This window comes from Budorcas taxicolor, chromosome 9 (genome assembly GCF_023091745.1).
Source record: "Budorcas taxicolor isolate Tak-1 chromosome 9, Takin1.1, whole genome shotgun sequence".
Classification (NCBI taxonomy): Eukaryota; Metazoa; Chordata; class Mammalia; order Artiodactyla; family Bovidae; genus Budorcas; species Budorcas taxicolor.
In genome coordinates this window covers 29,808,104-29,826,066 of record NC_068918.1, presented here as the reverse complement: position 1 = coordinate 29,826,066, position 17,963 = coordinate 29,808,104, and the positions used below count along the sequence as shown (strand labels likewise).

General features: G+C 40.7%; 1 pseudogene; it reads right to left on the bottom strand.

The window, feature by feature from the left end:
- Positions 1-16,805: 16,805 nt before the first annotated feature.
- On the bottom strand, positions 16,806-17,634 carry LOC128053588 (nucleophosmin-like; annotated as a pseudogene).
- Positions 17,635-17,963: the final 329 nt, after the last annotated feature.

The following is a 17,963-nucleotide window of genomic DNA, read 5'->3' as shown; positions in this document are numbered from 1 at the left end:
ACTCCATACTCCCAAAGCAGGGGGCCCAGGGTCAACCCTTGATTGAGGAACTAGATTCCACATGCTGCAACTGAGAGCTTGCATGCTGAAACTAAAGATCCCACACACTGCAATAAAGAATGGAGATCCTGTATGCCTAAACTAAGACACAGCATAGCCAAATGAATATTAATAAATAAATAAAAACTTAAATACTTAAATAAAAGTCACAATAAAATAACTATATGTACTTCTCTTGCTCTACTTCCCATCCAACCCTACTTCCCAAAGATAACTAATTTGCTAAATAGTCTTCCAGAACTTTGTCCTACACACATGCCAACACCTACACACATATATTTTAAGCATGTATATTTTTGCATTTTACATGTTATTCTGCAACATGTTTCTAAAATCAACATTCCATTTAGCAAGTATTTATTGAGCACCTGCTCTGGATCAAGCTCTATGCTAGGGTATGCGTATACAAGCTGACCAAACAGACATGGTTCTTGCTCCAGGAGAGCTATGGAGTCCACTCCACAGTGCAGTGGAAAGATACTGAACTTCATTCCTTTTCAGCTTCATTCCATATGTATGTATATATCTAATTGTTTCTAAGGCCTGTGTGTTATCCTGTAGAAGAGGTCTACCATGATTTATTTAGATTTTCTTTATTGAAAGACATTTAGGTTCTCCATTTCTTGCTATTCAGTTCAGTTCAGTTCAGTTGCTCAGTCGTGTCCGACTCTTTGTGACCCCATGAACCGCAGCACGCCAGGCCTCCCTGTCCATCACCAATTCCTGGAGTTCACTCAGACTCACGTCCATCGAGTCAGTGATGCCATCCAGCCATCTCCTCCTGTCGTCCCCTTCTCCTCCTGCCCCCAATCCCTCCCAGCATCAGAGTCTTTTCCAATGAGTCAACTCTTCTCATGAGGTGGCCAAAGTACTGGAGTTTCAGCTTCAGCATCATTCCTTCCAAAGAAATCCCAGGGCTGATTTCCTTCAGAATAGACTGGTTGGATCTCCTTGCAGTCCAAGGGACTCTCAAGAGTCTTCTCCAACACCACAGTTCAAAAGCATCAATTCTTCAGCACTCAGCCTTCTTCACAGTCCAACTCTCACATCCATACATGACTACTGGAAAAACCATAGCCTTGACTAGATGGACCTTAGTCAGCAAAGTAATGTCTCTGCTCTTGAATATGCTATCTAGGTTGGTCATAACTTTTTTCCAAGGAGTAAGCATCTTTTAATTTCATGGCTGCAATCACCATCTGCAGTGATTTTGGAGCCCCCCCAAAATAAAGTCTGACACTGTTTCCACTGTTTCCCCATCTATTTCCCATGAAGTGATGGGACCGGATGCCCTGATCTTCGTTTTCTGAATGTTGAGCTTTAAGCCAACTTCTTCACTTTCCTCTTTCATTTTCATCAAGAGGCTTTTTAGTTCATCTTCACTTTCTGCCATAAGGGTGGTGTCATCTGCATATCTGAGGTCATTGATATTTCTCCCAGCAATCTTGATTCCAGCTTGTGTTTCTTCCAGTCCAGCGTTTCTCATGATGTACTCTGCATATAAGCAGGGTGACAATGATTTATTTAGATGTTTCTTTATTGAAAGACATTTAGGTTCTCCATTTCTTGCTATTACAGTTAATATTATGATGAATATCCCTGCACACCTGCTATAGTTTTTCTGTGGGACAGAATTTTATTAGTGAAATTGCTAGATCAAAGGGTACTCACACTTACAATTTTGATAGATATTGTCACATTGCTCTCTAAAAAGGCTTTATCAATTTGTCTTACATCAATTGCAAGTAGGCTCCTGACCTCAGTCCGCTACTTCTTTGAAATGTTACTTTATCAACTATTTCCCTTTTAGCTTACAGCGGGAATCACTTCCTTTGCCTACAGAAAAGCTTAGGCCATCCTACATTTTAAAAATGTGAGTTTTCCCTCTATTCTCTTGCCTAAATTACCAACCTATCTTTCTCATTCCTTTCATCAATGACATACCAAGACAGTGCTCATTGGCCATTCATTCCTCTGCACTCCTTCATTTCTTAGCCTTTTCCATCAAGCTTAGGTTCTTACCAACAGTTCAGTTCAGTTAAGTCACTCAGTCATATCCAAATCTTTGCAACCCCATGAACTGCAGCATGCCAGGCCTCCCTACCCATCACCAACTCCCAGAGTTTACTCAAACTCATGTCCATCGAGTTGGTGATGCTATCCAACCATCTCATCCTCTGTCGTGCCCTTCTCCTGCCTTCAATCTTTCCCACCATCAGGTCTTTTCTAATGAGTTGGCTCTTCACATCAGGTGGCCAAACTATTGGAGTTTCAGCTTCAGCATCAGTCCTTCCAATGAATATTCAGGGCTGATTTCCTTTAGGATGAACTGGTTTGATCTCCTTGCAGTCCAAGGGAGTCTCAAGAGTCTTGTCCAACACCACAGTTCAAAAACATCAATTCTTCTGCACTCAGCCTTCTTTATAGTCCAACTCTCACATCCATCCATGACTACTGGAAAAACAATAGCTTTGATTAGACTGACCTTTGTTGGTGAAGTAATGTCTCTGCTTTTTAATATAATGTCTAGGTTGGTCATAGCTTTTCTTCCAAGGAGCAAGCATGTTTTAATTTCATGGCTGCAGTCACCATCTACAGTGATTTTGGAGCCCAAGAAAATAAAGTCTCTCACTGTTTCCATTGTTTCCCCATCTATTTGCCATGAAGTGATGGGGCTGGATGTTATGATCTTAGTTTTCTAAATGTTGAGTTTCAAGCCAGCTTTTTCACTCTCCTCTTTCACTTTCATCAAGAGGCTCTTTAGTTCTTCTTTGCTTTCTGCCATAAGGTTGGTATCATCTGCATATCTGAGGTTACTAATATTTCTCCTGGCAACCTTGATTCCAGTTTGTGCTTCATCTAGCCCAGTATTTTGTGTGATATACTCTGTATATAAATTAAATAAGCAGGGTGACAATATATAGCCTTGATATACTCTTTTCCCAATTTGGTACCAGTCTGTTGCTCAATGTTCAGTTCTAACTGTTGCTTCTTGATCTGCGTACAGATTTCTCAGGAGGCAGGTCTGGTGATCTGCTATCCCCACTCTTGACTGGAATGCAAAAGTAGGAAGTCAAGGAATACCTGAAGTAACAGATAAATTTGGCCTTTAAGTACAAAATGAAGCAAGGCAAAGGCTAACAGAGTTTTGCCAAGAGAACACACTGGTTATAGCCAACACCCTCTGCCAGCAACACAAGAGAAGACTCTACACATGGACATCACCAAATGGTCAATACTGAAATCAGGATGATTATATTCTTTGTAGCCATAGATGGAGAAGCTCTATACAGTCAGCAGAAATAAGACCGGGAGGTGACTGGCTCAGATCATGAAGTCCTTATTTCCAAATTCAGACTGAAGTTGAAGAAAGTAGGGAAAACCACTAGACCATTCAGGTATGACCTAAATTAAATCCCTTATGATTATACAGTGGAAGTGACAAATATATTCCAGGGATCAGATCTGATAGAGTGTCTGAAGAACTATGGATGGAGGTTCATAACATTGTACAAGAGGCAGTGAACAAGACAATCCCCAAGAAAAATAAATGCAAAAAGGTAAAATGGTTGTCTGAGGAGGTCTTACAAATAGCTGAGAAAAGAAGAGAAGCTAAAGGCAAAGGAGAAAAGGAAAGATATACTCCTTTGAATGCAGAGTTCCAAAAAATAGCAAGCAGAGATAAGAAAGCCTTCCTCAGTGATCAGTGAAAAGAAATAGAGGAACACAAAAGAATGGGGAAGACCAGAGATCTTTTCAAGAAAATTAGAAATACCAAGGGAACATTTCATGTAAAGATGGCCACAATAAAGGATAGAAATGATATGGACTCTCTGATCAGGCTCACTAAATACAGTGAGATGTTTTGCTTTTGGCATGCTTTTTTCTTTTTTCATAAGCTCCTTCCCAGATTTAATCTGTTGCCCTGGCTTTAATTGCTGCTTCTGTATGTGACTATGAAACCTTAATCTCTGGTCAGGATCATTCTAGTAAGCTCTGTGTGTGTTAGTTGCTCAGTCATTTCCAACTGCAGCCCCATTGTCTGACCATGGAATTCTCACGATGAGAATACTAGACTGGGCTGCCATTGCCTTCTCCAGCGGAGTCTTCTCGACCCAGGGAATTGAACCAAGGTCTTCTGCATTGTAGACAGATTTTTTACCATCTGAGCTGCCAGGGAAACCTGGTCTAGCAAGCTCTAGTCCTAAATTTCCACCTAATGAACAATTATAGCCCAAAAAGGGTCTTGACATCAAACTCAGTATGCTCAGAATGGAACTCATCATTTCCCCACACCTGCAACCTTCTTCATGCTTCCTTTCATATGAAAATAACCACTGTTTTCCCAATCATCCAGCCTCAACATATCTATACAATTTTTACTACTGTATCCTTTTTGAACCTCATTGCCTATTAATATTGCCAAGTCAATAGATTATATTAAAGCATTTCACAAAGTATCATCTTATAGATAACAGGATAAACAAAATTTAAAAAAAATAAACAGCAATACTTCTCAGAGCCTTGTATTGGGTCACATGCATTTCTCCACTAATTAGACCAAGGAGCATTTCAAGAGAAACCTATTGAGAAATCTCTGGAAGTAAAGGAATGCATTTTGGCAAATGCATGCAGAGAAAAAAAATCATCCTCTATAAAAGGCATCTGATGTGTTATTTCACTGAATTCATTCAGGAGTAAGCTATATGCAGAGTGGATGTGGACTCTTGCTTAACATTATTTTTAATTCCAGAAATAAATATTTGGCAGTTTGTTGCACTTAAGTTCCATATCAATGTGTAGGTAATCACAGATGCACAGGCTTTTAAAAATGGATAAAAACAATTTCATACTTATTCAGTGTTCCTTAGCTCAAAATTCTTTTAAGTGGTCAGCAGACATCTTATGGAGAAGGAAATGGTAACCCAGTCCAGAAGGAAATGGCAACTCCTGGAAAGTCCCATGGATGGAGGAGCCTGGTAGGCTACAGTCCATGGGGTCACAAAGAGTTGGACATGACTGAGCGACTTCACTTTCACTTTTCACTTTCATGCGTTGGAGAAGGAAATGGCAACCCACTCCAGTGTTCTTGCCTGGAGAATCCCAGGGACAGAGGAGCCTGGTGGGCTCCCATCTATGGGGCTGCACAGAGTCAGACAGAACTGAAGCGACTTAGCAGCAGGAACAGCAGACATCTTACTTTGCCTCTCAGTTGGTCTTACTTGGGTTTATAAAGGGCTGTCTTTTACATGGTATTTACTAATTTCTATTGAAAGCTACTATTTCCATCCACAAGTAGAAAAACTATGCTCCAAGATTATTACAGTTAGCACTTTATAAAGGCCAAATTTATCAGTTTATTTGATAACAGATGAATAAATACATTTTTCTTTAGGTCTTAGAACTGTCTTTGGTTATAACTACCCAAGCCTATATGTAGCTCTGAAATTATGTTCCCAAAACTGTATTCACTGCTACACCAGCATAATTTTGTTTCTTTTTACATCAAAGAATATTTCCGGAATGTAATAAAATCAAAGTGTGTGGAAACATGAAAAATAAATATTTTGTTTGTTATGTGTTTCTCTTGTTAAAAGATAAACATTTTTATGCAATAGCTGTAAAATATTTATTTCAAGTGGCATTTCTAGCTGTTAGCTGGCATGTTCTGCTGTACAGGGAGTGAGTATTCAAGGAAGGCAAGAAACTGAAAACCCCTACTCAAACTGGCATAGACAATAGAGAAATTCAGGTTCTCCCATCACTAGAGGCCCAGAAGCAGGGGCTGTGGCCACAGGCACAAGATGTGAGAGCTCCAGCTCTGCGCTACTGTGAGTCTCTTGGTTTTCTCTGTATCTTGATTATCCTTGTGAAGTGAAGTTGCTCAGTCGTGTCCAACTCTTTGCGACCGCACGGACACCAGGCTCCTCCGTCCATGGGATTTTCTAGGCAAGAGTACTGGAGTGGGTTGCCATTTCCTGATTATCCTTGGGCCATAGCAATTCCAGGTCTCATAGCCATACATGACAGTATCTAGAAGCAGAGAAAGATCCAGCCTCCTAACAGATTGCCCCCTCAGATTTCATTATTCACCAGTCAATGGCAATAGATTGTTTGCAACTTGTAGATGTCAAAGGCATAGACAATAAACCATAAATGGCAAGATAGTAGATCAGTGATCTAGATCAATCAAGACTCATTCTTAGAGGAGGGGTTTAGGTCACCATCCTCTAAATCACTTGACTGATTTGAAGCCTGACAGCAAGAAAGAAGGAAAAATAGACGTTCAATAGAACTGGTAGCAACCGTAGCAACGGTTTATTATGGAGTAACAAGCCACCTCAAAAGTTTAGCACTTAAAATAATCACCATTTATTCAGTGTATGATTTGGGGCTTAGCAATTTAGGCTAGGCTCACCTGGATGGTTCTTTGCATTTGTTTTTGAATTTCAGACTCATGTGTCTGAAGTCAGCTATGGGTGGCTCTACTTTGAGGGGGTTGGGTGGCTGTCAGCTGGGGAACTTGCTTTGCCTTTAAAGTTCTTGTGTTCTCTAGCAGGCTAGTCTAGGCTTCTTTACACGGTAGAGGCAGGTTATCAGAACAGTAGGAAGGCATGCTCAGTGTGCAAGAGTCAGTTCCGCTTCTGCTTGGGTCCAGTTTGCTAATGCCCTACTGGCCAAAAGTGACAAGTTTGTGATCATGTTTGCAATATACCACACTGAGTTTGCTGCTATCTGCTTTGGCAAATTTTAGTCAAAGATAATTAGAAGGATAAGTGTACCAATCTCCTTGACTTTTTCTTTCACTTGATCCACTTCAGTACAACACTACTTTATTATAATGGTTTAAGACAAACTTCGATTTCTAGATACCCAGTATTCTGGATTTTTTTCTCTTCAACTATGTAAAATAGTTGCCTTCAGGCTGGGTATGATGTTTCTGTACCAGTTGGAATATCTGTTAGGAAATCTCAGCTACTTGGCTCTTTGCCTAATGAAAGCCTTAGAAACTTGGGACTTTCCTAGCAGTTTCTAACCAGGGATCAACATTCTCTAAGTAATCTCAGTTCACTAGGATAATGCTTATGCTGTGGCAAGGCTATCCAGCTGAAGAAAGAGGTACATGATGATAATTAAGCCTTTCTCTACCTTAGGAGAGGTGGCCATTTTCATTTTCTTGTTCTATAAACTGAGGGAGGTTGGGATGATTAAGTTTCTTACTTAATCACATAGAAATCAAACTTCAGGATTGAAATAAAATCTGAACTGTGATCTGAATCCTTTGCTCGATTATCATAAATAATTTGAATTTTGGCATTTAATTTCTTCTCCCACTGAAAACACATCTGAGAACAAGAAAGTGAGCAGAAAAGGTCTTTAACCCTTAGAAGTTAAGTCCATGAGATTCATTTTACTTGGAAGAAAGCCTCTCGAGACTCTCTCAGACCTCGTTTACTCTTATATTACCAACAGTGATAACATGTTTGGCTAGTGGTTTCTAAGCCCACAGTGGATTATAAAACTATTTCATAAGGGGAAAAGCAAGCATAATTATAAAAGAAAGTGAAACGACGTCTAATAATTTGGCAGGAAGGAAAAGAGAGAAAACAAAAAAATTAAAATCAGATTAAAAAATACAGAATTTGGATTCTTTCTTGAAAATGAAAACAGTTCTATATAACTGGCATGGAGAAGTATCTCTACAATGGTGGTTTAATGTAGCATACCCACATAAGCCAGTAAGGCAATATCTGGAAACAATATCTGACTTATCTGATTGCTCTCTTCAGATACTAGAATCTTCCTATATTTGTTAGTGCACTTACATCACTCCCCCAGGTCAAAAAGTAGCAATAACAATACTTGGAAAAGCTCCTTAATTTGAATATTTGCAACAAACCAGTAAAAGAACTTATTGAGAATGACTGAGCCCACACAGTATGAAAGTAACTACACATAGTTTGCTAAACTCCAATTCAATCATAAAAAGACATCATGAAAACACAGATCTTCCTAACGTGGTTCTAATGTTAGCTCAGAGCCCTTCTAAACCACCGTTAAGTAAAGTCCTTAGCTATCTGTGGCTTAAGGCTCATCACTATGTTATTTTCCACAATCTAGAGTCTGCAGGGCTCCTGACTCACATCTTTGGAGGAACTACTTTCCTGTGGAATGGGGTCCCCATTTGAACCTGAACTAGGAGTTAACTTGCTGGGGAACTGTAAAGTCAATGTAAAGTCCATCTCATACATGTGACCCAGCTATTCCGCATCTCCCTGAATTCCTAGGAGAAACCGACAAACGTGCAACGGGGCATGATCTTGAGAATGTTCACAGCAGTGCTGCTCATGACAAGGAAAACACAGAAGAGTCCAGTCACCCACTGATGGGAGACTGGGGGCTAAAACTGTGGTCTACAGATACATGCCTTGCCCTGAGAAAGAATGGTTATGGCAGGACTGAAGGATGGTCTTCATGAAGTTAGAAAACAAGAACCCATATGGGAATGAGTGGGTGATCATGGCTTTCTTCCTGCCTTTGCTTAGAATATAGCTGTCCATGGCCTGTAGAAGGACCCCGCCGCACCCCGGTCACTCCCCATTTTGGGAGCACTGGGCATGAGCACCCTTGGCAGGATATCAGGACCCATGTAGAGTGTCCAGCAGTAGAGTTTAAGATGAAATGCCCCATAGTTCAGAGGTCAAGAGCAAGGGCTGAAGAGACTGCCTCCTTTTAGATGCTCTCTACTTGTACTTACTGACATTCTTTGAGACTCATTCTTCCCATCTGTAAAATGGAAATAATATTAGTACATACCTCATGGATTATCATGAAGACTTAGTGATAAAATCGAATAAGGTAGTATTTGTAGTGCCCAGCCAAGAGATTTTAAGGCACCCTCTTAATAGTTTCATAGGCAAAGCATGTTGAAAAGAACAGTTACATCTGTTCTCTAGAAGGACCATAAGAAATGCAAGTAAGCTGGGGTCTACTGATGAAGATTGACCCTACTTCCTAGTGAACTGTCACCCAGCCAATGTCTTACAATTTTCTAGATCGGTTTGACAAGGCCTTCCCCTTGAGAACGAGTTAGAAAGGAAGTGAGATGACAGAGGGAAAGAGGTGGGTCAGATGGTGGACTTTAATTAAAAAAAAAAAAAAAAAGACCCACAGTCATCAAACAATTAAATAATTTGAATATTCTCTCATTATGAGGACAGAAATGTGAGATTTCCAAGATTTCCATCCAAAAGTATTAATAGAGACACTAATAAAATAGGTATTTAAAGAAGTTCACAGCTGTTCCCAAATCTGAGCCCCCCAGAGGCTGGAGTGAGGAGCCAGTTTCCCCCACTGCACAGAGGGAAACCCACCAGCATCCATTTTGGGTGTGATCATGAACTGAAAACCCAGACCATTTTAATACATTCTGCATCTCCTCCTCTCTGAAGCATGCTGGAGATAAAGCTCGACAGGATGGGCAAGAGTCAGTGAGAGTAAGCACATGTCTTGCAATATTTTTCCCCCTGAGGATTAACTGTGCTTTTCTGGTTTGGGATGGAATCTTAGATCCAAGTTTTTAAAAGCATCTTATTTTTCAAAACGATTTCTAGGTTAGTTTTCAGAGTGAACTTTAGCAATGATCTAAGAAATAGACATTGTGTGCAATCCAAGGCAGAGAAGATTAGTAATCCTTTCACTCTCCCTGCAGTTTGTGAGAGAGAAGTTATGACGGCCAGCAGAGCACTCTAGGTCTCTGGAGAGCACTGGTCCTGCTCAAACAGAGAGGGAAAGGACGGTAGGATAGCGAGAACTGTGAACGTGGATCCAAGGCGCAAGTCTTGGTTCTGTCTCTTCCCTGTCCCCACCCTACACTGCTCCCTCCCTTGGGCATCTGCTTTAGCAAGGCTCTGCCTCTTAAGGAGACTCAGCTGGTGGCTTGGCAGGCAGCTGTTTTTCTTACACAGCACATTTGACTTCCAAGATTTGGGACTAAAGCTCTATCATTTTCCTTTTCCACCCTAATGAAATCATTTCCTTTTACCATCCTGCAGCTTAGTTCCTATAGAAGAGAAGAGAAAGGGTTATAAAAGAGACAGGAGAGGGAAGATCAAGAAAGGAACAGCCAGCTTATAAACATGCCAGGGTCTCATATGTGAGCTGGAAAGTGCACATTTGCAGAAAGACAATGGTGCCTAACGGCTTGAACTTGCCAATGTTTGAGGGTGACCTTTCTCATCTTCTCTGGGCCAGACTCTGGAAATGTACCATGCCATTCTTTCAAAGGAATCTTTGTTTCCTTGTTAATTAGCTATATTTTGCTTCAGCTTTTTAAAGATTGGTCAGGCTTTACAATATCAAGATCTCATTGGGAGTTAATGGGCAATTTTCAAAGTCGTGTTAAATCTTGGGATGGAAAAAATACTCCTTAATCCTCATAATCTTGCAAAAATGAAAAATGGCAAGCTTTACTTTTTTTTTCCACAGCACATGAAATTTTAAAAAATAGCATGAAGACTGCATCCAAATCCTCTCTCTGTCCTAAAATGGCATAGCAATCTAAAGAATGAGTACATGCACTAACATATGTAGTCAGCTGTCTTAATAAAAGAATGTTTCCATAATATGATGTTCTTTCTTTCTTTAAGCTGCATTCAATATTCTTGGCTGCCAGATGACAAGAGGGGAAAAAAACAAGACACTTTTAGGGCAGAGGACAAAGACTCAAGGAAGGAGCTGGGGGTGGGGAGGAAAGGAGGAAAAAGTTAGTTTGACTTTTGCTGCTCTTCTGCCCATCCTATTTAATTTCCCACCCATCCCAGGGGATGAGTGGGAAAGAGACACACAGTGTAGGAGTTTGGGGAAGACCAGTCGCCATAACACTGGCAGTGATTTGGAGGAGGGTTTTATTTATTTTCATATTGAATGCTCCATTAACCAAAGGGCCAAAGTTGGGTAAACATGGATGCAAGGCAGGAGAGAAAGTCCCTGCTACTCTCAGGCTGTCCTTAGGGAAGTATCAAGGGCTGTTGATATTCTAAGGGGTGGCCTGTCACACTCAGAGTTACCTTTTGAAGAGGTCAGTCACAAATGCAAAAATATTGGCTTAAGATATTTAATAATGACATGGGTAGAATCTCTTTAGTGTTGAATTCAAGCTCTGACTTGTCCCAACACACACACACACACACACACACACCCCTCCCTAGCCTCAGTTCTGGTTAAGAGAGTGTGTTGTTTTTAGTTTTATTACATAAAGTGGCAAAGATGAGGAGCTTGAGAGGCTGGCTAGTGGGGCTTTTTGATATGCCCTTCCATTATAGCATTTTGAGCCTTCAAAGGATTTGATAACTGCTGACAGTGAAAAAACACATAATTGGTTGAGAATATGTATTCTTAACCATGTTTACCATATGTTCTTATTTCTTTGGTTTGGTCTCCATCCATGTCAACAGGGTTAATATGGTAAATTGATTGAGGGTGGAAACAGTGCTGACATGGCTTAGATTTTCTAAGATAGCCCTGATTTCAGATGTTCTGCTCTGTGGGCTCTTGAAATACCCTCAAATTTATCAGAAGATCTGCTCCATAGCTAGTCTGTCTACATGGCCTCATGTTCAGAGAGGTTCTTAATTAAGGCTTTGTTGTGATGGCAGCGGCAAGTCCTCATTCATAGTTGGTCAGTGAAGACACCCAGGTCAGAGTCTTCTGATGCAGAATTGCTCCCATAAGTAGACACCATGGCTTTATTCTTCTCAGAGTTCCAGAAGAAGAAAAGTCCTCTGAGCATCCGGGATAAATTTTTTTCTTTTTAAAAATTGTGAGCCTGAATAATTTTGCTTGATAAAATGAAACTTTTTCCAGTGTTGGCAGTGACAGCATGAGTGTCTTGTTTTCAGGAAATGATCTGCAGCTCATAAATTTTGCCAAAACATAAATAAAACTAAAATATCCCTAAGTGAACTTAAACCCATTCTGGAACGGCAAAGATCCCCAGTGAGATGAGACTTGCTTTTTTTTTTTTTTTTAAGTTAACCTTTGAAAATGAAATTTTACTTACTTCCTTTTCCTTTTCAGTTTTCTCTTTACCTTGTTGAACAGTTCAGTTGAAGAATTCATCACCTTTTGGTTCCAATGGAGTACTATAGCAATTTTAGCAATTTAAAGTGCTTCAATTGGGATCTTAATATTTTAATCCCCTCCAGCCTCTCCAAACACACACACACTGCTGGAAGGGCAGCTTCTCTGAGTCATTGACTCAGGCAGCAGAATGACATATGCTGTAGTTGTTCAGCAACACAGCTGACATGGATTTGAAAAGTGAAGTGTTAGTGTCATTTTGAGAACAGAGCAATTTCCTTCAGCAGAGATGAACGCTTGGATTAAGAAAGAGTACTTAGTTCCCATAAAATCTAGGGTCTGAAATAAGTGCCTGAAGCAAATCTCTTGACCCTGAAGTTGAGGTCAACGACTCTTGGGCGGGGTTAGAAGCTTAAAAAAAAAATGCTGTTAATAGAGTTTACTGAGGTGAAGTTTATTTCCAAGTGAATCTTCAAAAGCCCTTCAGGCTGCAATTAGCAATTACTGTTTGCTTAAGAAAAATGACTTCACCCTTTCATAGCCATTAATTCTTATTTATTGATATTACTTTATTAGAGACATTAAAGTAATATGATTAAAATATTTGAGCATTTAGATGTTTATGTTTATTCCTTTTCCTTCGTCCTCCAGCCATACCAAAGATCTTAAAATTTTCTGAACAAGGCATGTTATTCTATTGTTGACTTTTAAACATGCTTTTTTCTCTATATTCTTTCCTCTGTCCCTCTTTGCCTGGCAAATTCTACTCTACCTTCAAGTCTCAAACTATACCTACTATCCCGGGGTGGGGTGCCACACTTGTAATCTCCTTAAACCGCTGTGCTTACCCACCCTGGTACTTGTTATATTTTTAATTATCTGCCAGGACTTTCCATCACTGAACCTTAAGTTATTCTCTTCAGTGCCTTCTACGTATAAGGTCCTCAATTAATACTTTTTGGATGAATGAATAGATGAAGAATACAGTAATAAACAAATCACTTTGCAATTAGTGGAAGTATAGTGCCTTTCAAATATTATTGTGCCCCAGGATCATTTATAACTTTTGATTTAAAAAAAAAAGTAAATTCTCAGGTTCTAACTGCATGGCAAGTTACAAATAATTTGTTACTGTTGCTCCTGCTGCTGCTAAGTCACTTCAGTCATGTCCAACTCTGTGTGACCCCATAAATGGCAGCCCACCAGGCTCCCCCGTCCCTGGGGTTCTCAAGGCAAGAACACTGGATGGGTTGCCATTTCCTTCTCCAATGCATGAAAATGAAAAGCAAAAGTGAAGTCGTTCAGTTGTGTCTAACTCTTAGAGACCCCATGGACTATAGCCCACCAGGCTCCTCCATCCATGGGATTTTCCAGGCAAAAGTACTAGAGTGGGGTGCCATTGCCTTCTCCGAATTTGTTACTACCAGAGCATAAAATGTGGAGAGAAAGTGGAGGTTATTAGGGCTGGAGATAATGCAGGGAACAAGATTTGGAGAGGCTCGTCAGTGAGCTTGGGTTTTATCTGCACATAGCTTATGAGAGAGTCAGCAAAGAGCTTTAATTATTATTATATTTCTGGTGTCTGTGTAGAAATTAGATTTAACATTAGTTCTCAACCTTGGTTGCATATTATAATTATCTGGATAATTTTAACAAATAAGTAACGATACCTGGATTTGCCCTGAGAGATTCAAATTTAATTGGTCTGAAGTATAGTCTGGACTTGGGCTTCCCAGATGGTGCTGATGGTAAAAAATCTACCTGCCAATGCAGGAGACATAAGAGACATGGGTTCGATCCTTGGGTTGGCAAGATCCCCTGGAGGAGGGCATGGCAACCCACACTCCAGTACTCTTGCCTGGAGAATCCCATGGACAGAGGAGCCTGGCAGGCTACAGTTCATAGAGTCACAAAGAACTGGACATGACTGAACAGTCCATAGCTTTGCACAGAGTTGAACATGACCGAAGTGACTTAGTAGGCAGGTATGTGAAGTCTGGACTTGGAGATGGTTTTAAAGCTTCCCAGGTGATTCTAACATAAAGTCAATACCGAAAACCCACCAAAATGGAAGAGAAAAATAGTTCATACCATTTGACCATCAATGAACTCTCATGTGACATCTCTTAAATTGTTGTGTATTGAGCCTGGTGGCTCAGTGGCAAGGAATCCGCCTGCAATGCAAGAGACCTGGGTTTGATCCCTGGGTCAGGAATATCCCCTGGAGAAGGAAATGGCAACCCACCCTAATATTCTTGCCTGGGAAAATCCATGGACAGAGGAGCCTGGTGGGCTACAGTCCATGGGGTCACAAAGGAGTTGGACATGACTTAGCAACTGAACAACAGCAACATTTAGGAAAAGCAAATTATTGATACCAAAAAAAAAAAAAACAAACCAAAAAACCAATGAGATATCACTACACCATACTAGGATGGTTAAAATGAAAAACAGCAGTAAAACTAAATACTGGAGAGCATGTGGAGCAGCCGAATCTCTCATACATGCGGGTGGGAATGTATAGAAGTTTCTTCAAAGCTAATAGTGCACTACTGTATAACCCAGTATTTGTACCTCTGGGCATTCATCCCAGAGAAATGGAAACTTAGATTGACAAAATATGTATACATGAATGTTCATAGCAGCTTTAATTGTAGTAGCCATAAATTGGGAACAACCCAAATGTCCTTTAATGGGTGAATGGTTAAACAGTCACTGGTATGTCCATATCATGGAATACTGTTACTGCTAAGTCGCTTCAGTCGTGTCCGACTCTGTGCGACCCCATAGACGGCAGCCCACCAGGCTCCCTCGTCCCTGGGATTCTCCAGGCAATAGCACTGGAGTGGGTTGCCATTTCCTTCTCCAATGCGTGAAAGTGAAGTCGCTCACTCTTGTCTGACCCTCAGCGACCCCATGGACTGCAACCTACCAGGCTCCTCCATCCATGGGATTTGCCAGGCAAGAGTACTGGAGTGGTACTACTCAACCATAAAAAAACAAACTATTGACATAATGTATCAACTTAGATGGATTTCAAGGGCATTATGCTTAATGGAAAAAGACAGTCTCTGAAAGTTACATGCTATATGATTCCACTTATATAACATTCTCGGAATGGCAAAGCAATGAAAATGGAGAACAGATTAGTGACTGTGGTAGAAGGTGGGTGTGATTACAATGGGGTATACAGAGTCACTTTGTGGTGAGGGAATAGTTCTGTGTCCTGACATGGCAGTGGTTACACAATTCTATTCTAGGGATTTAAATTTCATAGAACTACGTGTGCTTATAAACACACACACACACGTACACACACAACTGAGTAGCAGGCAAAAAGTGAATGTCAAATGAAGACTGCAGTCTAGTTATCAGTATGGTACCAATGTCAGTTCCCTGGTTTTGATATTATATTACAGTCATATAAGGTGGCACCATGGAAGCTGTGTAAAAGATTAGTGGGATTCTGTGTGCCATTTTTGCAACTTTCTGTGTGTCTATCATTATTTATATTTATCTAAGGTGACTGTGGGAGAAGGTGATGGCACCCCACTCCAGTACTCTTGCTTGGAAAATCCCATGGACAGAGGAGCCTGGTAGGCTGTAGTCCATGGGGTCGCTAAGAGGCAGGCACGACTGAGCGACTTCAGTTTTACTTATCACTTTCATGCATTGGAGAAGGAAATGGCAACCCATTCCAGTGTTCTTGCCTGGAGAATCCCAGGGACGGGGGAGCCTGGTGGGCTGCCGTCTATGGGGTCGCACAGAGTTGGACACTACTGAAGTGACTTAGCAGCAGCAACAGCAGCAAGGTGACTGCAAGGAGATCCAACCAGTCCACTCTGAAGGAGATCAGCCCTGGGGTTTCTTTGGAAGGAATGATGCTAAAGCTGAAACTCCAGTACTTTGGCCACCTCATGCGAACCGTTGACTCATTGGAAAAGACCCTGATGCTGGGAGGGATTGGGGGCAGGAGGAGAAGGGGATGATAGAGGATGAGATGGCTGGATGGCATCACTGACTTGATGAACATGAGTCTGAGTGAACTCCAGGAGTCAGTGATGGACAGGGAGGCCTGGCGTGCTGTGATTCATGGGGTCGCAGAGTTGGACACAACTGAGTGACCGAACTGAACTGAACTGAAGGTGGCTCAATTGGAAAGAATCTGCCTGCGAATGCAAGAGCCACAGGAAAATCAGATTTGACTCCCGGGTCGGGAAGATCCCCTGGAGAACGAAATGGCAACCCAACCCAGTATTCCTGTCTGGGAAATCCCATGGACAGAGAAGATTGGCAGGCTCTAGTCCATGAGGTTTCAAAGAGTCGGACATGATTTAGTGATTACATTGATTGGTTTTTTATTTAACATCTTGAGTTTATTTCATGTGTATATTTGTCTCCTCACCATTTCCATTTGTCTTACTACCACTATACCTATGCCCTGTGATAACATTTTATGTGTACTGAAAACCAAGCAAAGGGTGGAGTTCCTTCTTTAAAAACTAAACTAGGCATTTTGGACAACACACTCTTGGCAATGGAACCTGGGTAACATTTATCAGACATGGTAGGGACGGTTCTTTTCTTCATTATGAAAAGGACTGCCAGATGTCAATTGTTACAGAAATGAAATTAGATGGAAAATTTTAATAAACCATTTAAACTTATTTTTTTAAAAGAGACATCCTCCACTTCCACTGCCAGAGATCTTGAGTAGACTCCTGGCCAGTCATCTGGAAATAATCCTTCACATAGTTGATGAAGTTGGCTTCCACTCTGGGAAACAAATAGTCTTTTTCTATACTTGCTTGTATTTTTGCTTTAATGTCTTCTACAGAACTAGATTCTTTCAGTGTTTTAGGAGTTCTTTCCTATTTTTTTAAAGAATTCTTGACCTTTGATCTTGGTGTTGAAGTTTTTGAGGTTTTTTTCTATTCTGGTTTGTTTTTTGTGCATTTTTGGCTGGAGTATCTTATATGGATTTCTTTACTGGAGCTTTTTTTTTTCTTTAGCTTTCCTATTACTAAAATCAACATTGTAGTCATCTTCAGCAGCAGCAAGATTTACTTTTTTCTGTTAACTTGATATCACTTCTGGGGGAAGGAAGGTTTTCCAGATATACTTAAGAGTTTCACATCCTCCTCCTCTTCATCTTTTGAATCTGTATCTCCCTTTATAGCTGCTAAGTGTGTGCACTAATATGCACGAGCCCTAAACCACACTTCAACTGTAAGATCCCGGGTGGTGTGATTTCAAAGCTCTCACAGGAAACTGTTGGCTGAATAGACATTTTCAAAGTTGCCAGTGCTACTTTAAGTGGTCTGCTTTCATAATTCACTGCCTCTGCTTCAGTAGTGTGCAATTCACGCTTTGCACTAGCCCTTGAACTGACTGTGCTTAAGATAATTGTTGTTCATATTCATCATAATCTTCTTTGGCCTTTAGTTCACAACCAAAAAGATAGTTCTGGAACCTCAGTGTCCATCCCCACATTCACTGAATTTTCCATGAGGTTGATGGTGCATGTTTGGTTGGAGAGAAGGTTGACAGAGATAAACAACTACTGTTCTGGAGAACAGTCATTATTTGAAAATTATATATAGTCATGTTTTGTTATTCATAGTTGTTTCTGAATGTTGAGCTTTAAGCCAACTTTTTCACTCTCCACTTTCACTTTCATCAAGAGGCTTTTTAGTTCCTCTTCACTTTCTGCCATAAGGGTGGTGTCATCTGCATATCTGAGGTTATTGATATTTCTCCCGGCAATCTTGATTCCAGCTTGTGCTTCTTCCAGCCCAGCGTTCCTCATGATGTACTCTGCA